This window comes from Leptonychotes weddellii, chromosome 1 (genome assembly GCF_054177405.1).
Source record: "Leptonychotes weddellii isolate Sample4059 chromosome 1, ASM5417740v2, whole genome shotgun sequence".
Taxonomy (NCBI): Eukaryota; Metazoa; Chordata; class Mammalia; order Carnivora; family Phocidae; genus Leptonychotes; species Leptonychotes weddellii.
Genome location: NC_138369.1, coordinates 46,198,075 through 46,220,826, shown reverse-complemented (window position 1 = coordinate 46,220,826; position 22,752 = coordinate 46,198,075). Strand labels below are relative to the sequence as shown.

General features: G+C 39.7%; 1 protein-coding gene across 5 annotated transcripts in view; it reads left to right on the top strand.

The window, feature by feature from the left end:
• The first annotated feature begins 509 nt into the window (after positions 1 to 509).
• RAF1 (Raf-1 proto-oncogene, serine/threonine kinase) overlaps positions 510 to 22,752 on the top strand; it is a 76,858-nt gene continuing 54,615 nt past the window's right edge. For 2 of the 5 annotated variants that reach the window (XM_006740232.3, XM_081822376.1), the window contains exon 1: positions 511 to 853. The gene's annotated coding sequence lies outside the window, so the exon portion shown is untranslated. Of the gene's footprint in view, positions 854 to 5,168; positions 5,261 to 22,752 lie in introns of all 5 variants that reach the window. The other 3 variants (XM_081822385.1, XM_081822382.1, XM_081822393.1) reach the window with 3 other exon arrangements.

The window sequence follows — 22,752 nt, the reverse complement described above, 5'->3', positions numbered from 1 at the left end:
CAGAAGAGCATGGGGACTCTTGATCTTAGAGTGGAGCGTTCGAGTCCCACGTATGGTGTAGAGATTACTTACTTAAACTTAAAAAAAAAAAAGGAAAACTTTAGGGACTTTCCTACACAACCCGTAAATGGCTGAGTGGCGGTTCGAATTCCGACATGCCTAACGCTAGGACGCGCCAAAGCTATATACAGTATACTGTGTCCTCCGCTAAGTCTGGTTATCTCCGGGCCTTGTGATGCTGGCAAGCTTGCGTTCCTCTCGCCGCGAACCCTGGCCCTTCTCAACTGCCGACCCCTTCTGCCGGGCGCCGGCAAATACCGGTCCCATAGCCTCCACGGCTCCGAAATGGCGACCGTCGACATCACGAAGCCACGCCTTCTCTCTAGGGGCGGGGCCTGAGTTCAGGCTAGAGTGAAAGATGCCCGAACCAAGTTTGAAGTCCGCAGCCAGGAGGGTTCGCGCAGAAGCAGAGAGCCGGTGGCGCCGCAGGTCGGGAGGAGGAGCACCGAGTGGAGGGCTCGTTTGCCGGGGCCGCCCGAGAGTCTCTTCGTCGCGGGCGTTGGGGCCGCCATCTTAGATGGCGGGAGTAAGACGAGGGCGAGCGTGAGACAGGAGGGCTTTCCTGCCGCTCTCCTTGGGCCCGGAAGAGGGCCAGCTGGCCCGGCTTTGGGGCGTGTGCCCCGAGGCGCGGAGCGCGAGTGCGACGATGCGGGGACTGCCCGGGGCCCCGTCCCCTGGGCTAGGGACGCGCCGAATGTGACCGCCTCCCGCTCCCTCACCCGCCGCGGGGAGGAGGAGCGGACCAGACGCCGCCGCCGGACGACGGGACACGGAGGCGGCTCGGCTCCTTCAGGTAGGCGGCAGGGCCGGCCCTGGCTGCCGGGGGATCCGGGCGGCGGGGCTGAAGGGGCAGAGTTCCCCGGCGTCAGGGCCTGGGCGGCATTGATGGAGCGACCCCGCGGCTGCCGGGTGAGGGCCCGGGCCAGGCCGCTGTCACCTCGGGTGGCGCTGGGCGGGCGGGAGCCCTGGGGCCCGGTGTCATGGCCGGCCAGCCGAGTTTCCACATTCCCACTCAAATTTCCTTGTGTTTCGGGGAAACGTGCTAGCGCCACCCCTGTACTCGGTGCACATTCCTTATATTTTGGCAATGGGATAATCTGCCCAGAATTGCCCCGTATCTATGTTGTCATTCAGGTGGATTAATTTCTTTCTGGTCGCGGAGGGGGTCCCAGTCTTGCATTTTATCTCAGAGTCCGTCACTCAAGTGACACCCTTACAGGGAGGACGAGAAGAATCGAGGACGAGAGGAGGAAGTGGGTCAGTGCCCCACCACAAAGGCATAGGGGCCTCGCCTTGGGTTTCGGGACTCTGTGGGTTACTAATGAAAGGTTTGGGATGCGTATACTGAGGTTTGGCCCTGGGATCCTTTGGAATGAAGATCCAAGGCTGTCTTTTGTGTAAAGTGAGAGCCGCCAGGACGCTTCTGTTCTGCAGCTGCAGAGGTTCTGCAGAGCTAGTCGATGCCCAGAAAGAGGAGTTTGGACATCATGAGAGGAGAGGCGGCTGTGTTCATTCATTGTTCTTTTTTCAGGGCTCTGGGTGTGCCCTCTGGTATTCATTTCTCTGGTGGGAAGAATGTTAGGATCCCCTATGTCTCCTTGAGATGTGACCAGGTTCTAGAGGGTCGTTTAATCTAAGTAGGGACGAATTCAGCTCACGTTCATGGAGTATTTCTGCCTGCTCCGTCCCCTGTGGGCTGAGCGGAGGGAACCTGCTCTTTCTTTCCACCAAGGCGTGAAAACAATGCGCTACGATAAGGATGGACTTACCAAAGTGTTGTGGGAATTTGGAACAGGTAGTTTTGCCTGGGGGAGTTGAGGAAGCTTGAACACTGGAGGGAACTTTTGCGGCCAGTTTTGGACTGATGAGTAAGTGCTTACCCGGTGAGGAGGAGGGGAGAGCATTATAAGCTGAAGGAACCGCTGGTACAAAGGCATAGAGACATGCAGGAGTTGGGATGAATTTGGGGTGCAGGAAGGAAATGGTGAGAGATGAGGGTCTAAAAGAAAAGTTGTGAAGGATCTTTATTGGAGAGAGTGAACTAGTTGATTTAATTTGGATTATTTTAAATGAGTATTCTGATTTTTTCTTGCTGATAACTAATTTTCCCCTTGATGTTGAAGCTGATAGTAATTGAAAAGATTTACTGTGTTAAACCCACTTAAGAACATTTTTTTTTTTAAAGATTTTATTTATTTATTTGAGAGAGAGAGAATGAGAGACAGAGAGCATGAGAGGGAGGAGGGTCAGAGGGAGAAGCAGACTCCCTGCCGAGCAGGGAGCCCGATGCGGGACTCGATCCCAGGACTCCAGAATCATGACCTGAGCCGAAGGCAGTTGCTTAACCAACTGAGCCACCCAGGTGCCCCTTAAGAACAAATTTGATAAGTGCTTTATGTCAGATGTTTTGCACTTACACAGTGGTGAATGAACTGAACTTCGTATTCCTAGGTGTTGTAAAAGATTTTTCTAAGGTTTTACTTGCTCACCAAAATGTTGACTTTATGCATGTGGTGCACGCTGCTAATACTGCATTTTAAATGGCTGTTGGCAATAAAAACCACGCTGCCCAGTCATGTAGAAATTGGGAGATTATATGAAACAGCTGAAAGTATTTTTAATTTATTAAGTGTGTTGTATATAGTAAACTTTCTTTGCATTGATTCTGTGGTTTACAATTTTGTTATAAAGTCTTTAGCTCTATAAACATAATTTACCCCAAATCGCTGTGTTGTTGTGATTAATGCTTATGCTAAAGTGATTATTATGGTCTTAACGGACTTCAGCTAGCAGTTCCTGAGTTTTTCTTGGTTTGTGATGGTTATATGCCACTAAAGAACATTAAGATACTTTTGGCTTGTTTTCACCCTTATCACTTCAAGGGCTAAGCTGTTTAAAATGCAACAGAAACATTTGACCCAGTTGAACACTGGATACTTGGGAAAATAAACCTGCTAGTGTTTCTGATGGAAAAGCTTATCTTTTAGGTATGTGGTGTTTGTGATTAAAAATTATAGTGGGGTTGCTTAGCCTTTTTAAAACTTCTGTCAGTATTTGAAAAGTGTAAGCCTTCAAAGTAGAAGGTTTGAGTGAAATACATTAGAACATATTTTAAGGGATTTGGGTTAGCAGAAGAAAACAGGGAAACAGATTAAGCTGGTCATTTGTGATGAAAAGGAGCTAAAAGATGAAATGGAGAATGATTAAACATCAAGTATTGTATTACAAGTGCTCTGAAACTAGTTGTGTTTAGTTTAAAACATGCCATTTGTGAAATCCAGAGTAGGTGTTTTGCTCTGAAGATTAAACAACAACTTCTTGGAAGTTAAATTTGAGTTTTCCAGAAGTACTAGGTTACTTATTAAATGGAAAATACAATTAATAACTTTAAATTTCTATTTCAAGTAGTTTGTTAGTAGTAGATGTATGATTCTACTACATTTTAATTTCACATAAAACTTTGTTAGTAACCTGCCTAAAAATAGAAAAATGTTACATGAGGGAATGCTTTTGTTTGCATGTTAGGAACATAATAGGCCATACATAATAATCCTGGTCTTGGGAGGAGCTTGTTAGCCAAACAGCATGCCTTAATGTTGATTTGCAGAAGAGAATTTTAAATATTGCTTTTGAAAGGCAGTGGGCTGTGTGACAGTAGGGGGTTTATGAAACCACAAAATCGAGCTTGCAAAGGTTTTTTGTTTTTCAAATTGTACAGGTCATGGAAGTCATTTCTTAAAACTGTAGTTGGAAAATTGCTCACCTTGACTAAATTAATTGGCAAACCAAGGAACACTGGGTTTATTTACGATGAGGTTGTGTAGAGTTAGAAGTTGTCATATTGTGTGTGTGTGTGTGTGTATGTGTATGGATGGTTAAGAATTCCTATTTGCTAAATTGACTAGGTGCTAAATGTAACACTAGATGTTTGTGTTACAGTTTAGTTAGTATTTCTGGTATAGGGCTAAACTACCTTGCCTATCATCTTCATGATAGTAATGGTTGGGTATTTTATTCTTGCCTTAAAAGTGGAGTAAAAATTTGGGGTGCCTGGGTGGCCCAGTTGTTAAGCGTCTGCCTTAGGCTCAGGTCCCAGGGTCCTGGGATCGAGCCCCCCATTGGGCTCCAGCCTCCCATTGGGCTCCCTGCTCAGCGGGAAGCCTGCTTCTCCCTCTCCCATTCCCCCTGCTTGTATTCCTTCTCGCACTGTCTCTCTCTCTCTGTCAAATAAGTAAATTCATAAAAAAATTTTTTTTGAAAATGGAGTAAAAATTCCTTAATTTTGTATTAAAGTTTTCATCTTTCATTTTACAGTGGCTGAATCATTTTGTTCCTCCATTTCTCCCGGAATACTTGTGTAGCTCTCAATGATTTTCGTGGTTAACTTCAGAGCTTTTAGCCTTTCTTCTAAAATTGCTCCTAAAATCTCAGTTTTTAACCAAGGAAAATGTCAAGTGGGTGTTGTTTCTTTGTTACTGGTTTTGGCCCAGGCTATCTCAAGTCTCTTTGGCAAATCACTCACAAAGTGTGTTAATTGCTTCACATTCCAATCAGTGTACATAGTTTTTCTTGAGGAACACTTGATACATAGTTTTATTTTTAGACCAGATTCTAAGGGAGTTTATGGGGTGGGGATTAACAATCCTAAAGCTAGTTTCAAATTTTAAAATCTTTGTGATTTTGAGATTGTTGGTATTTTTGGTTAATGAATGGGAAGCAGCAGGCAATGACAATCAATGTTTTAGGGGTCCCAGTATGTTTAAATGCTGGTGAGGACCTTGTGGATTTTACTGGTGTCCTCTTCCTCCTCTTTCTACCTGTTGGATTCCATTGATTGTCATATAATAACAAGCATAAGCACATTTTTACTGTTGGAATCAAGATCTTCTATTTATTTTCTACAATCCTGCTATGGAAAACAAAAGTGGTCTTAACTTCTTTGAAGCTACTTAATACTAGGCATCACATTTGGACAGTGTTTACTTTTTTCCATCCATGTACATTTCTGATGGAAGAGTCAGGCTAGTTATTGTTTAACTGTGTTAGTATGTCTTTAAAATTGAGTTTTCATTCCTTTTTCCTTTTCTTTTCTTTTCTTTTTTTTTAAGTAATCTCTACACCCAACGTGGGGCTCGAATTTACAACCCGGAGATCAAGAGTCGCATGCTCTACCGACTGAGCCAGCCAGGTCTTAATCTAGGTATTTCTGAGGGATCCTTTTCAACCACGGATAGCTTTTAACATCTGTCCATTACCTGGGTTTGGGATAGATGAAATCCTGCATTTTCCCTGGAAGAATATGACTTTTGTTCTCTGTGGCAAATCTCATTAGGAAGCTCAGAGTTTCTTTTTTTCTTTTTTTATAAAAGATTTTATTTATTTATTTGACAGAGAAAGACACAGCGAGAGAGGGAACACAAGCAGGGGGAGTGGGAGAGGGAGAAGCAGGCTTCCAGCTGAGCAGGGAGCCCGATGCGGGGCTCAATCCCAGGACCCTGGGATTATGACCTGGGCCGAAGGCAGACGCTTAACGACTGAGCCACCCAGGCGCCCCGGAAGCTCAAAGTTTGTATGAGGGACATTTCTCTGGATCCAGAAGATCATTCAGAAAGGAGCTATCATTTGCATTTAAGAGAATTTGTTTACAATAGAAAAGACTGGAAAGAGTTCAAATGTCCAACAATAGTGAAATGATTAAGTAAATGGTGGTACAGCTACTTGATGGGGCACTGTACTTGTCATTAAATACGGATTATACGAAGCATTGATGACATGGAAAATGCTGAACACAAAATTATGTATCTGGAATGATTACAGTTGTATAAAAAATACAGTGGAATATTGTTCAGTAATAAAAAGAAATGGTGTACTGATATATTCTCCAACATATATAAACCTTGCAAACATTATATTAAATGAAAGAAGCCAGTCATAAAAGACCACATATTGTATGATTCCATTTGTATGAAATGTCCAGAATAAGCTAGTCCACAGAGACCGAATGTAGGTTAGTGGTTGCCAGGAGCTGTGGAGGGAGTGGGGAATGGGTAGCGACTGTGATAGGGGTTTTTTTGGGGAGTGATGAAAATGTTCTCAAATTGATTGTGGAGATGGATTCGCAACTCTGAATATAATAAAAATCATTGAATTGCACACTTCCAGTGGGTGAGTTGTATGGTATGTGAATTATATCTCAGGCTGTTTAAAAAAATCTCAAAACCTACTCATAGGAATAAAATACATGTAGATGTTAACAGTGGTTGTTAAACAGTAGAAATAAGGATAATGTTCTTTGTACTGTCTGTAGTCTCTGAATGTGTTGCTTTTATAATAGAAAAATGCATTTAAGAAAGTTAATTGTATTCATGGTGTGGATCTTTGTTACCCCAAACATTCAGTAGCTGTTAGATTCCATTGACAACTATATTTTTGAGCTTCTTTCAGCCTTTTTCTTTTTTCTCCAGATTGTCAGGCTTTTCTTACTATTTGCCTTGACTGTTGTTAGAACCTCTGGAGTGAACTCTTTTTTCTTATTTCTTTCCATGGCTGTGTTTTCTCCACACTGCTGTCAGATTCACTCTTACTGTGTGGATTCTTAAAAATTAAATTTTATTAATTTTTTTTGAATAGATAATAGTTTCACATGCCACAAAATTCAAATGATACAGAAATTTAAGAAGAGTAAAGTTGTGCAGAGTAATTCTACCTCCCCCTTTGTTTCCCAGCTACCCAGCTTTCTTTCAGGGAGGGAAATAATGGGGTTTTTATGTATCTTTTTTTTAAGATTTTATTTATTTGACAGAGAGTGTGTGAGCACACAAGCAGAGGGAGCTAGAGGGAGAGGGAGAAGTAGGCTCCCTGCTGAGCAGAGAGCCCAGCATGGGGTTCAATCCCAGGGGATCAGGACCTGAGCTGAAGGCAGACCTGAGCTGAAGGCAGACCTGAGCTAAAGGCAAACCCTGAACCGACTGAGCCACCCAGGCGCTCTTTATGTATCCTATTTTGTGGTGTTAGCAAGAATATTCAAATGTAGATGTACTGGCCTTACTTCTGTTCGCAAATCTTCCAAGAGTCTCCATTGCTTATCAGACTAAACATACTTCTTGCTTAATGTAGATTCCTCATACTATCTTTGGTGGAATGCAAAGGCTTTTTTTTTCACCCTTTTTTTAAGCACTTATGTAGGTGCGAGCGGGCTAGTGTGCTTAGTGTAGGGTGAATGAGGCAAGTTCCTGCCTTCAGCTACCTTATCTAATGAGGAGAGATTGACACAATTTCCTCACTTTTATCTGTTCCTCTTTTACGAGCCATTTTGAACACCATCTTCTAAATATCATTTCCTGATCTTTTTTTCCTGTTCTCACTCATTATTTTGTTTCCTTCCTTGAGCCCCACCTTTAAACTTTGCATTTATTTTTCTTATGGCCTTTATCATGTAATCATTTCTAAGTTTACTATCCCATTAGATCATAAACTGAAATTAATGCTTCCTACTCTATATGCAGTTCCTTATTTATTGATATTTGTAAAAAACTTCCCCTTTGAGAGGCTGAGGGACCATGTTTGTGTGCTTCAGTGAAAGTGTTGAGTCTACATTCCAACACTTAATACTAGGTTTTATAAGACCTTCTATTTAAACTTAAATGATTTCTTTTTTTTTGTACTATGCACTATAGATTTTATATGTATGTATTGTGACATATATGAAAGTATTTGTTTACTTCTTTCCTTAGAAGAGTGTACCTTAATCACCTTTGACTACCCAGAGTTTAGCATAATGGCTGATACCTGAATGCAGCCAATTTGTTGAGTGTAAGGTGCTAAGTAGTGTTAATTGAATTGAATTTTTTGTATAGATATCCTACAACTCTGGCTAGACTTAACTTCCTTAAAGGTGGGGCATATCTTACTCTTGTTTATAAATCTCCAGTTCTTAAAACTTTGTCTTGATTATGTAACGAACATTAACTGAATGAGTGGAGATTCAGAGGTTAATCACCTGTGGACTTAGTTCCTTCCTACTGTCCATCACAAACACACAAATGCTTACTATTAAGAGGATATACTTACTAAACTCAAACTCAGAGTTTTGTAACTTAGGATATCTGTTGAAGGAGTCATCTTGCTTATTATCCTCTCCCTCTATGGGGCATTATTTGTAGATTGCTCTGGGTTCTCACTGCCAGCTCCATGAGGACATTTGCCTGCTTTAGCAGCTCCCTGATTCACTGGCCCAAGCACTCTTGTCATGCTGGCTATTTCCTTCTGTGTTCATAGGCTTTATACATGGAAGAGAATTTTAACCAGAGAGAATGTGAGGGGGTACGTGATATTCTACCTTCCTTCATGTTAGTCTGGACTGGAATTAGAGTGCAATTGTGAATTGTGAGAGTAGAGATCATGCATGACCTTCATGACTCATATTTAGCTGACAGTGTGAAATGGGCCCCTTAGGCTTTTTTGGAGGGGGACAGGTAAGCTAAACATAAAATTTACCATTTTAACATATTTGAGTGTACTCTTCAGTGGCATTAAGTACATTCACAGCATTGTGCAACCATCACCAATACCTATTTCCAGAACATTTCCATCATCCCAAACAGAACCTGTACCTATTAAACAAAACTCGCCATTCCTGTCTATTTATCTTTGGTAAATTCTACTTTCTCTCTATGAATTCACTCATTCCAAGTACCTCATATAAGGGAAAATCATGCAGAATTTGTGATATTGCATCTGGTTTATTTTACTTAATGTTTTTCCAAGGCCCATCCATATTGTACCATGTATCAAAATTTCACTCCTTTTTATGGATGAATAATATTCCTGTGGGTGTGGGTGTGTGTAAGGTATTTTGTTTATCCATTCATCTGTTGATGGATTCTTGGGTTGTTTCCACCTTTTGGCTGTTGTGAATAATGCTGCTATGAATATTCGTTTACGAGTATCTGTTTGAGTCTCTGCTTTCAATTCTTTTGAGTGTGTGCCTAGGAGTGGAATTGCTGGATCATTTGGTAATTTGGTTTTAACTTTTTGAAGAACGGCCAAACTGTTTTACACAGAAACTGCACCATTTTACATTTCCACCAGCAATACATGAGGGTTCCAATTTCTTTACATCCTTGTCAATGCTTGTTATTTTCCTTTTTTTTTTTTTTTTTAATATCCTAATGGATGTGAAGTGGTGCTAGGCTTTTTTCTTACTGCTAATTAAATCTAATGAGCAAACAAACTTAGAATTTGGCTATATTTGCAGCTGATGGATTTTTTTTCACCCTTATAAATGTATTTGTACATAATGCTCTTCAAAGAGGTATCACACAACTAATGACTCATCTTTTTTGAAAAGAATAAACTTTTTTGAGAAGCATGTAGTTGGTGTAGTTTCTTTATGCCCTATATCCTTTTACCCTAAAGTGTATTCTGTCAACTAGTGAAAGATGATTTCAGTTAATCCTGCGAGATAGGATCTATTAAGTGAAAAAAGTAGAGTACAAAAATTAATACACAAAGATCTCATCTTTATAAAGAAAAATATTTATAAGTGTATATATATATTTTTAAAGATTTTATTATTTATTTGACAGAGAGAGAGTACAAGTAGGCAGGGAGGCAGGCAGAGGGAGAGGGAGAAGCAGGCTCTCCGCTGAGCAGGGAGCCCGATGTGGGGCTCGATCCCAGAACCCTGGGATCATGACCTGAGCCGAAGGCAGACGCTTAACTGACTGAGCCACCCAGGCGCCCCTAAAAGTGTATATTTATGCATAGAAAAGATTAGATACATATATCCACGAATGTCGGCAAGGGCCATCTATAGGTTATTATCTTTTGTATTATTCAGACCGCCCCCATGAACATGTATTCTGTAATTAGTGTTTTTTTTTTTTTTTTTTAAGATTTTTTAGAGCACTTGTCCATGAGCACGGGGGATGGGGTGGGGTGGGACAGAGGGAGAGAATCCTGAAGCAGACCCCTTGCTGAGTGTGGAGCCCCACACGGGTCTCAATCCCAGGACCCTGAAATCATGACCTGAGCCAAAATCAAGAGTTGGTTGCTTTAACGGACTGAGCCACTGAGGTGCCCCTGTAATTATTGGAACATATAAATTATTACAAAAAACCTATGTATGCATGTGCATATGACATCTATATGGGATTATAAGCATGGAGAAAATACCAAAAAAGTAATAGGAGGTTAACATAGGTTACTTGGTGGGGTTAGATGGGGGAAGAAAGGGAAGGGTAAAGCAAAGAAGGGATTTAAAAAAACATTTAGGTGCTATAGAAAAAGCAGAGTAACAATTTTAGAGGGTACTGAGGATGAGGAGGGGTTGCTATTTATATTGGGTGTGTTTGTAAAGTTACTAAATACGAAGATTTAAAATAAAAGGAAAACAAAGTTGTGTAAAAAGTAAAAGACGGTACTGTTCTTCATCAGACTTGTTTCCAAACTTTTCCTCTACTCTACTCCCTGGATACACTTTGGCTTTTATTTTACCTCTGCGTCTATCTATTGAAATGCTACCCCTTCTAGTTCAAGTACTATAGTGAAGTCATCCTTAACAGTCCATCTCTTTCTCCACTCAAGCCAGAAGTAACCTTTCCACACTCCCAATTTCAGACTTGGTTTCGGTTTAGGTTGTGATCTCAGGATCGTGAGATGGAGTTCAGTGAGGAGTCAGCTTCAGATTCCCGCTCTCTCTTTCAGATAAATAAATCTTTAAAAAAAGTCACCCCCCCCCCAAAAAGACTGCCACATTTTGTAGGACTGCTTGTTATCCTGAAAGTTCTTAGCACAATGCCTAGCACATAGTTAGTCTTTAGTAAATGATGGTTTTCTTCTACTTCAAAAGCTTCTGGAAGGAAAGGGGCAATGTCTGAATTTTATATTCTTCAAAGCAGCTAGCAGTTAAAAGTAGATTCTTAGAAATTGTTGAATGAATAATGCTCCTTATTCTTTTTTTCCTCTCAATTCTATGCCTGGGTGCAGTATATACAAAAGCATCTGGTTCCTTAGATTATATATTAATATTTTTATGTGGTAGATAGTGATTTAGTATTGGTGAAAAAACGTTAAGATAAATATTGTAATTCTGTCTTTTCTCCATTAATATCTTATTCAGATACTTGAGCACCTAATTTTATGTAAGGTGTACTATACTGGATGATGGAGTATAACAAGATGTAAGAAATATAGTTCTTTTCCTTAAGGCATTCATACTTTGGTATATAATTACATAGGTTACATTTTCATGTTTTTTTAATCCCTTGGCAAAGTATCTGGGTATAATTTAGAGCTTTAATGAGTTAATGGTCTAATTACAGGGAAAACTTGTGCACATGTCCTTGTTTTAAGAAAATTACTCTTGAAAAGTTGATTTAAAATATTTTCTGAAAAAAAAAGATGCTATAGATTTTTACAGGTGCTTCTTGTAATTCTACAAAATTCTTAAAGCAAGCAAGGTGGGTACCTTTGGGGATACCACTAAAGACTAAGGAAATCTTTTCTATATGAGAGCGATTGACTCTGGAAGGAATGATAGGAGATTTGACTGAATCAGGCGGTTACTTCTTGAAATAGTTCTGCCAAGTGGTAAACATGAAGAACTACCTCCTATCTCAAGGATAAATTCCAGTGTCTGCCTGTGCCAGTGTGCAGAATAGTGGATTTATTTATTTTATATTTCATGTCTTTATTCTTGAGGAAGGCAAAATGCTATTTTTTAAGTTCCTTGTTGATTATGCAAGATTTGCCACTAAAATTCATGCCTTTTATGTGGAATAGAAATTACCGGTACAGGGTTGCCTGGCTGGCTCAGTTGGTAGAGCATGCAGCTCTCGATCTGAGGTTTGTGAGTTCAAGCCCCACATTGGGCATAGAGGTTACATTTTAAAAAATTATAAGTAAATAAATAATTTAATGATAAAAGGTTAAGTCAGTGTTTCCAGGTATTAGCAGGCTGAGATACCTGGGTGGTTTTTGTTTCCCTTCCTTCCCCTTTGACTGTGCAGCCATCTTACTGCCTCATTATTACCTGGCCATGAGAATGTTCATCCCTAAACCAGATTTTATTTGTACATTGTATATTTTGGTACTTTTGTTAATGGTATACTTTGTAAATGGGTCTGTTCATTTTTAAATTAGCAGTTACTGCCTAAATAAAGAAACTGACAGGTTTGGAGATGAAAAGTAAAACTTGGGCTGAAAGAGTTCAAGATAAAGTGACTTTAAATTAAAAATAACGAAAAACTAATTTGTGGCAAGAGTTAAAAATGAAATTGTTCCTAGAGGTCTTTTACTGTGGAGCTGATTGCTTTAACATATTGTTTTGAACTAGCTGATTTTTAACTTGTATTTTTAAACCAATTACTTTTTAAAAAGTTAGAATCTTTTGTAAACTTGGGCAGCCTTGGCTTGCTAACTTTTAGAAGGGTAAAGTGTCACATTTCCTCATGTGCCTTTATGCTGCCCAGTCATCTGATGAGGTTGCCAGTTTGTGGTCAGAAATTGAGAAAGAGGAGTGAGGAAACTCAAAATATTGACACACACACCACCTTGCAGTGCATCAGGGTGCCCTTTTGGACTGGTTGGAAAACTGTAACCTAAGCCTTTTCCAAACTAGACATATTATTTCCTAGCTTGGATGAAATGACATTTGATTTTTTTAAGTATTGGAGCATGTCCGTCAGCAGAAACTTTTTCTGGGTGAGGGTGATTTTTTCCAGTGTTGTGTGACCAACTGAATAATAATAATAATGATAAAAGAACAAAACACTTCCTAAAGGAAGCTTGGGGAAATCATGAGAAATTGATCACCCGATCTCTCAGGTGGACCAAGGCTTGACTGAAGAAACGAATGAGCTTAAAGGAGAAGTGAATAGTGAAGTTGCATTATAAGCACTTTAAAATATAAGTATTCAATTATGTTTTCACTCTGCCAAAAAAATAAAAAGTTTTTTAATAGTGCAGGCAATTTCAGCCACCATTACTCATTCTGAGTATTTGTTCTTAAGAGATTTTTTATTGCATTTGAGAAAACTGATCTATTTTGTTATTCTCAATTCTCACAAGCCTTATAGTTTGACTGTGGCACAGTTGAGTATGATTCTTTTTTGTCTAAAGATATATTCAAAACAACAACAAAAAAGACCTATAGCTTACCTTTGTTGACTACTGCCTGCCAAGTTCTTTTAAGAGCTGACCTTAATTCATTTAATCTTCCCAACAGCCTGATGATACAGGTAAATTATGATCTTCATTTTAAAGAGGAAGAGAGAGACATAGAGTAAATACCCTAAATACAGCCCATCTATTTAGGGAGAGATTAAAGGGATTTTCTAGGGTAATTTCGACTCCGTCCTACACCCTATCTTCACCCTAGAATTTAGCCCCTATGTATGATGCAGATTTAGTGTTTTTGTTAGAATTCTGGGAATGCCTTCCACTTCATAATTCTCTTTATAATCCATGGTAGTTTTATTTCCTTCTTACAAGCCATATATTATTGACCCCTCCTAATCCCTGTATTGTTTTAAACTAAATTCTGAAGTTATTGAAGGCAGGGATCTGGGTCTTAAACCCAAGATCCAAGTACTTATTTTTCATAGAACCCTCAGAGATAGCTTTGAAAAGAGGTTTTTTTCCTTAACTTTTGTTGACCTAAATGGAAACACTTATTTCCATTATTCTTTTTTTCTGTAAGATGATAATCATTTTGCTAATACTTTATATGTGAACACTTCAATATTTGATGTAGGGATTTAGTTCAAAATAACACTTTTGGAAAAATTCTTTCTAAAATGTTTTCTTTCCCCACTAAACAGTGTTTCATAAACTTCTAGGAAACATCCTATCACTTATGTGTAAAGCATACCCAGTTTATTGCAAGCACAGGGTGAGGATTGTGAGCTTACACTGAGGCCTTTAATCTAAAGCTTAGAGTGATTGGGGTTACTCACCTGATACTTTATCTTAAACTTTATCACTTAATGGAGGGACTTCTCTTTTTGGAAAGTTTTCTGTGCTAATTTTCCCAATTTTTATGAGAGTGTTTAAAATGCTTGGAATGGGTGGCTCATTTGGGCGTCCGACTCTGGGTTTCGGCTCAGGTCATAATCTCAGGGTCGTGAGATTGAGCCCCAGGTTGGCCTCTAAGGTGGGCGTGGTGTCCACTTGAGATTCTTTCCTTCCTTTTCCGCTCCCCCTGTGCGTCTCTCTCTCAATAAATAAATAAGTAAATACATAAAATCTTTAAAAAAGATTCCTGGGGCACCTGGGTGGCTCAGTCGGTTAAGTGGCTGCCTTCAGCTCAGGCCATGATCCCAGGGTCCTGGGATCGAGCCCCGCATCGGGCTCCCTGCTCTGAGGGGAGCCTGCTTCTCCCTCTCCATGTGCCTGCATGCGCACGTGCTCTCTCTCTCTCTCTGTCAAATAAATAAAATATATCGAAAAGAATTTAAAAAGATGCTTGGAGTTTTATGTAATAGATAATTCTCTGAAAAGTGAGCATAGTGGGAAGATATCTAAAATGATTTATTGGCTTTTATTTTAAAGCCTCATTATACAATTAATTAAAGCTGAGTAGAGACACATCTTTGGAATTGTATTATCAGAATGGCTATTAGTGGCTTTAAAAATTATGAACTACTTTGTTTATTTCATTATTACCATTTCTCCTGCTTTATATTCCCAATCTATTTTCTAATTTTCTGATTTATCAGAAAGATATTTAAGTGTTAGAATACTTGAATTAGTTTACTGGTTAAAATATAAACTGACATATACTTCAAATACAACTGTGTATCATATAGTGTTAAAAGAACTACTTTTACCTGTATTTTACTTAAAGAGCAGTGAGTTGGGATATTTTATATTTTTCTTATGCATCAAGTCACTGTAAGTTGTACATGGCTTATTTTCTCTCTTTTTTTTTTTTAAAGATTATTTATTTATTTATTTGACAGAGAGCGAAAGAGGGAACACAAGCAGGGGCAGTGGGAGAGGGAGAAGCAGGCCTCCCGCTGAGTAGGGAGCCTGATATGGGGCTCTATCGCAGGACCTAGAGATCATGACCTGAGCCGAAGGCAGATGCTTAAGCCACTGAGCCACCCAGGAACCCCTAAGTATTTTTTATTTTTTAAATCAGTGTGTTGTAATAGAGCTGGGATTTACAGTCTGAGGATTTGAAAATTTTTTTGTTTTGCTTTTAAATTGTGGCTAAGCCTTTTGAATTTCACATTTTCTTCATCTAAAAAAGAGATAGGAATAGTACCTGCTTTAGCCTAACAATCCTTTGAGGTAATGGGAGAGGAGAGCTGAATAAACTGTGAAGCTTGTCAAATTGTAAGTTCTCTTGATTGAAGTAGACTTTTTGAAATCAATCTCAACCATACAGAATGCATTGCTCTGTTCTCAGAAAGTAGCTTTAAGGTAGATTGCTTAAGAAGTTCTTAAAACGTCATTTTACATCAACATGCTGGCTGCTTTAGGTATGTTTGCTCTACCACTTTAATATTTTTAAGTGAAATGTAAGTATTTGAAGAAGAACTCAAAAATGAGATTTTTCAGAATGTCTTATTCTAGAAGAAAATTTAAAATGTGGATGAAGTATTTACATTGTTTGGGGTGTGTGAGTGTGTTCTCCTCAGAAAGGCAATAGTAAGATTTATTTGGCACATTGGCTTGGCTGAGGTAGGGAGAGGGTAAAACAAAGTCAGCTTTTTTTTTTTTTTTTTTTTTTTTAAAGATTTTATTTATTTATTTGACAGAGAGAGAGACAGCGAGAGAGGGAACACAAGCAGGGGGAGTGGGAGAGGGAGAAGCAGGCCTCCCGCCGAGCGGGGAGCCCGATGCGGGGCTCGATCCCAGGACCCCGGGATCATGACCTGAGCCGAAGGCAGACGCTTAACGACTGAGCCACCCAGGTGCCCCAAAACAAAGTCAGCTTTAACCCCGACTTTGCCCAACTGTTTCTTGACTCTTTTAGGCAGAAGTTTTAGGACTTTGTGATTCTTTTTTTTTTTTTTTAAGATTTTATTTATTTATTTGAGATGAGAGTGAGAGAGAGTGAGTATGAGCTGGGGTGGGGGGATGTGCATAGAGGAAGAGGGAGAAGCGGACTCCGCACTGAGCAGAGAGCCCAACTCGCCTCGTGATCATGACCTGATCCAAAGGGGCAGATGCTTAACTGACTGAGCCACCCAGGCGCTCTTTTTGATTCTTGTATGCTCCTGAAAAGCTTCCTGGTTAATCAGGATTGTTAAAATTTTTTCTCACCATGGTTCAAAGGAATCTAACCCCATCTTTCAGGAGAGGAGCTGTGATAAGATAATCAATGAGAAGTGTTCTCTATCTCCAGAAGTTGGTAGAGTAGCATTTCCAGACAAACATTTATGCCTCAGCTTAGGCTTTAATGTGGGAGATGGACCTTGAAGCAGAGGACTCAAATCACTTAAAATTATACCCTAAGTACTGGTAGTTACATTTTCATAATTGTAGTCTTTTCAGATTTGACTTGTCCCGAGGCTACTTAAAAGTACTTTGTATGTGTTGTTCCCTAATAATCTTGCGCCTTAAACATAGTCTTGTTTTCAAAACATTTTTTATACCATCTGCTAAACTCAAAATGCAAAAACGAGGGCTTTTGAAAAGTTTAGTTTTCTGACTTATGTTTTATTAATCTGGCACGATTTATTGATTTTTGGAAATACCTCTGAATGCAGCAGTTCACTGAAATTATTGTTGGAGCTGGGCCACAGGGTGAGAAGGCTGAAATGAATGTGTTGAGTTTAAAATTAAAATGCCTTTATCACAACCTGGTGTTCTCCTGGATTATGAGCATCAGAATAAATTATACAAGTGTTTTTTCTAAGATCACTTCTCAACAGTTTATTAGGAATTGTACTAGGAAATAATTTGATTTCTTAAAAATCTTTCACAAACATAGTATGGCCGCTATATTTACTACCCTCTTACTTTGATCCTTAACATGTTTACATATCCAGAGTGTTACCTGCTGTAACCGGTTTCTCAGCTATGTGGTGCTTTGTGTAGATTGGGGCATGAGGATTGTGGGATCAGTTCTCAGAACTCTGCAGACTGTCTGGAAATATAGTACAGCTTTTTGCCTTTGTCAACAGAGCTGAAGAAGGGTGGGGGGGGTGCGGGTGGTGAGTGGTAGGTACTATACTGTTAATAGCCATTTGATTTCTTGCCTGAGGTCAGAAGTACAATATTATGGAGAGAACTTATACCTTGCCTTACCAACATGTAGATGTTTAAAAAGTTAATCTTATTTCTGGAAAGTGTAAGGAGATGAAAATCACTTACGTTGTCTTCAGAGGTTTCTACTTAGCATATAGTAGAAAACTCATTGGCTATACTGGTGTGTGTTCATGGAAACCCTCAGGAATGTATTCCTGGTTTTATTTTTTTTAAAGATTTTATTTATTTATTTATTTATTTGAGAGAGAGAGCACAAGAGAGCACGAGCAGTGTGAGGGGCAGGGGGAGAAGCAGGCTCTGCTGAGCAGGGAGCCCGATTTGGGGCTCGATCCTGAGACTCTGGGATCATGACCTTAGCTGAAGGCAGATACTTATAACTAGCTGAGCCACCCAGGTGCCCCTGTATTCCTGATTTAAAAAAAATATGAATTTACTGTAAAAGTTAAGTTTTTCTTAACATTCCTATATTTTTTAATTATTCAAGAAGGAGTTTGAGAAATTTATGATGAGTTATAGAAATCAGCTAATTAGCTCCAGCCGATAAAACTTGACATTCAACAGTTCCTTGTTTTTATTCACAGAAAAATTGGTTTTATCCCTTTACTAAAATGAAGAAGAATTATTCTTAGGACTCCTGTTATGGCCTATGCTCTTTGAACCATAGCAAATACAGAGGAAGTAGTGACTGCTGTCTGATTATAGAATCATTTGTAAGCATGATGTGAAAATATATCAGCTTCCCCAAATTTTAGCTTTTGCATGTTCTGGGAATTGTTTATGTTTTCTCCTTAATTTTACTGAATGGTTGGTTTTGTGGTTGACAGCATATGTATATGAAGAACATGTTAAATTAACATCCAAGATCTAAACTATAACTAGCATTGTATGGTTATGCTTAAGAAAGCATTCTTTTTTTGGGACATATACCCAGTATATGTGGGGATTATTGTATTTTCTTTAAGCTGAACTCTTCCCACTCCCACATCTGAAGTCCTTCTCTTTCTAGACATTCTTTTGCATTCTACGTGATCTTCTGCATGTTTAAAAACACAGTTCTGCATTTCTTTAGTAGGGGCACTGTGGTTTAAAACCACTTTTTAATTTCAGTGGTGTGTGTTTAGGACAAATTGGATATGTGTGTAGGTGGAAATGTTTAATTCTGTGTGCCAGAGCAGGTGAACAAATTGGATATATGTGTAGGTGGAAATGTTTAATTCCGTGTACCAGAGCAGGTGAAAAGAATGGTGCTTGGTTTTATTTTTAAAATAAAACACCTGTGAAGAGAAATGCCAAACAACACTAGTAAATCAAACTTTGGAAATAACTCCAGCATTATAGAATTCCATAATGACTTCAGTTGGGTGTTAACAGCTGGTTTTTGTCTCTTTGGAATCTGTATGATGAGCTCTTATATGACTTTAGCTGACTGCCAGTCAACGGTTGTATTGTGCATATTCTACAGTTGTAGAATTCCACAATTGTCAGTGTTGTAGTCTTAAGAGTGTAGCCCCTTAGCATAGTGTGATTCATAAATGACTGCACTGATGATTTGTTGGAACTCAGCACTCACTGGACCCAGTTGCCAGCATTTGTTATTCAGGAAATGTCTTAAGGACCTGCTGCTGTATGCTAGACACTGTTTTTGTTTTTAAAATTTTATTTATTTCAGAGAGCAAGAGAGTGCAAGCATGAGTGGGGGGAGGGGCAGAGGGAGAAGCAGACACCCTGCTGAGCAGGGAGCCTGATGTGGGGCTCCATCCCAGGACCCTGGGATCGTGACCTGAGCCAAAGGCAGATGCTTAGTCAACTGAGCCACCCATGCACCCCTTGGTTGTACCATTTAAGAATATGCCCAGTAGGCCAGTTTAAGGATATTTCTCTAAATTCCCTCCTTTAATCCCTAGATTTCGGTAATTGCCACCTGTAAACTACTGAAGTAGACCACTTGTTTATTTCTTTCACATCCCCCCCCCCCCCTTCATGGTAATGGTATCCTATATTTTTCTCTGAGGAGCTGTCAACCTTTATTCCCTATTACATAGCCATTCAGTTTTTTGTTTTTTTTTTTTAAGATTTATTCATTTGAGAGAGCGTGTGCACTTGAGCACTCACAAGTGAGAAAAAGCAGCAGAGGGAGAGAATCTCAAGCAGACTCCCTTCTGAGCCAGATGAGGGCTCATGACCCGCGAGATCGTGACCTGAGCTGAAACCAGGAGTTGGAGGGACACTTTAACTTACTGAGACACTCAGGTGTCCCACAGCCATTTAGTTTTAATGACATTGACCTCATCTTTAGGTTTAGGGGAGAGTTTGATTAGCTTAAAGCAATCAGTAAAGCCCAGCCATTTGGACATAATGATTTGCTCAGTGACTCTCTGAAGGTCAATGAGATGTGAAGTCATGTTAGGGAGTTCCTCATTCCAGAGAGCTTCCTTGAGAAATGCTATTTACCTCCTAGACTTAGATGAGAATGCCTGTAGCTCTCAGAATCTGCTTGTAGTCACTGATACTTATGGCTTGGGGTGGGGGAGTGCTAGCCTTAGAACAAAACAAACACCAAGGAAGGCAGAGAGAAGAAAGCAGAAGAAACTAGATCTTTAGTGGTAGCTTTGGACCGGGCTTTCCTGAAGCCATTCTGCTTTTGGTCTTGTTAGTTAAATGACCCAGTAAATTATTTTTATTTATGCAGTTTGAGTTGGGTTTTCTGTTACTTGCAACTCAAACTTTTAAGTAATAGCACCCAGCTTACCCCTAAACCACCTATAATTCACTTCAAATATCTGGGAGCCTGTACTTAGGAAAATCAGGTCAAAGTGTATGCTGCCAGGTGAATTAAATTTGTCAGCAAGTACTGATTGAGCTGTTCATCTATTCATTTATTCAGTTTATGTTTGAGCACCTACTCTGCCAGACCCCATGCTAGGCAAAGGAGCTGAAGATTGGTTCCTGCTCTCGGGGAACTTACAGTTTAGAGGAGTAATAGTTAAGTGTCTTTTTTCTTGAAATAAGCTTCTCCCCACCATTGTTTCAATTTTCTTTGTTTTAGAATGTGCTCCTCTGTCTCATTTGTATCTCTTTATTGTAATACTTCTACCTTGCAGTAGAGTGTATAGTTTTACTACAGTTAAATAATATGTAATGTATCCCCCACCTCATTTGTTAAGTATAAGGGGTAGATATACTTGAGCTGTTAAAAACTGTGTTACTGGCATATAAAACAGCAAGTCATAGAAATGAGCAAAGGGAAGAGCTGGTCAGAGGGTTTCTTATTGCTGCTGATCCTTCTCCTAGTGATATTCGATTCCTTATGGATCATGCAGTGCTTTCAGTATTTTGTCTACAGAAGCTAAGGATGCTCGGGGCGCCTGGGTGGCTCAGACGGTTAAGCGTCTGCCTTCGGCTTGGGTCATGATCCCAGGATCCTGGGATTGAGCCCCACACCGGGCTCCCTGCTCAGCGGGGAACCTGCTTCTCCCTCTCCCTCTGCCTGCTTCTTCCCCTGCTTGTACACACTCTCTCTCTGTCAAAAATAAATAAAATCTTAAAAAAAAAAAAAAAGCTAAGGATGCTCCCCAAAAGTTGTAAATGCACACATGCCCAAGATTCTGTATTCAGTTTCTGGGAGTTCTTGAATTCACTAAAACTCCCAGAAATTGAACTCTCAGAGGTTAACAGAAGTTAAAACTCTCAGAGGTCTCAAGTTAACCTACATACCTGCCACTAAATGATGCTCTAGTTTTTAAGCTTGCTAGTGAGCATAATATACCCCCCCAAACTGAGTAAGTTCAGCTTCCCACCTGAAAAATTTGTGATAGAAGAGGTGCACAGTTTTTGCTCACTTTCAGAGTGCTATGTACTAGACGCTAAGCTAGGTTCTTTACATACATTCTTATTCTTCACTGTGATTTGGTACTGTTTGTATTATTACTGTTTTAATTTTATAGCTGAGGAACCTGAGACCCAGGTAGTTTAAAAGTAAGTTGCCCAAGTTTAGATAAGCCTGTAAGTAGTAAAGTTGGATTTCTTTCTTTTTTTTTTTTTTTTAAGATTTTATTTATTTATTTGACAGAGAGAGACACAGCGAGAGAGGGAACACAAGCAGGGGGAGTGGGAGAGGGAGAAGCAGGCCTTCCGCGGAGCAGGGAGCCCGATGCGGGTCTGGGATCATGACCCAAGCAGAAGGCAGACGCCCAACGACTGAGCCACCCAGGTGCCCCGTAAAGTTGGATTTCAAACCCAGTACCTTTCCTGCTTAAGTAATTGATAGAAAGTGCTTAGTTTGGTCCCCAGAATGTAGTAAGCAATCAAATTATTGCTGCTGCTGTTCATTTATTTAGCAAATATTTTTTTGAGTGACTGCTCTTCATACTTTTACTTCTTAAGGATAGAAATGTTTTTTCTTAGGACTTTTAGGTGCAAGGAACAGTGTCCTTTTCAAACTAGATTAAATATAGTAGTGAATCTTATGGGTGCCTAATGGGGTTTGGGGCAAGAAAAGTTGCAGGATGTATGAGAGAGTGGAGTCAGGAAATAGTTCAGAAACCCAGATGGCCACTACTGAGTTATTGCAGACCTGCCTTTTTGTTAGGTAACAGCTATATTGAGATATCATTCACATATCATGCAATTCACCCATTTAAAGTATATAATTGAGTGTTTTTTGGGGATATATTAACAGTTGCACAACCATTACTACAGTCAAATTTAGAACATTTCCATCACCCCCATAAAGAAACCCCTTAGCTATAACCCTCCAAACCTCTCTATCTCCCCAGCCCTAGACAACTTTCTATCTCTATGTGCTTACCTGTTCTGGACTTTTATATGAATGGAATCACGTATTACGGATTTTTATGATCGACTTATTTCATCATCCATGTTGAGGCATGTATAAGTACTTCATTCTTTTTAATGACTAAGTAATATTGCATCATTTGGATATCCATTCCTCCATTGATTGGGCGTTTTTGCTATTAGGAGTAATGCTGCTAAGGTTCTAATAACCTACAAGTGCAACTTAAAGGCCTGTAATTCCAGTCTGTTGGAAAGAGAGAAGCCTGATGTTTTTTATTGCTCTGGGCAGTCTTTTGGAAGAGAAAAGAATAATTTTTATTGGGTTTTATTTGGAAATATTGAAGGTAACAAGAGGATACTTTTTTTTTTTTAAAGATTTTTATTTATTTGACACAGAGAGGGAGTGAGAGAGGGAACACCAGCAGGGGGAGTGAGAGAGGGAGAAGCAGGCTTCCCACAGAGCAGGGAGCCCAATGTGGGACTCGATCCCAGGACCCTGGGATCATGACCCGAGCCAAAGGCAGATGCCCAATGACTGAGCCACCCAGGCGCCCCTCATAACATAAATGTGCTACCTTAACCATTTTTGTGTATATAGTTCAGTGACATTAAGTGCATACACACTCTGCAACCATCCACCACTATCTCCAGACCTTCTTTATCATCCCAGACTGA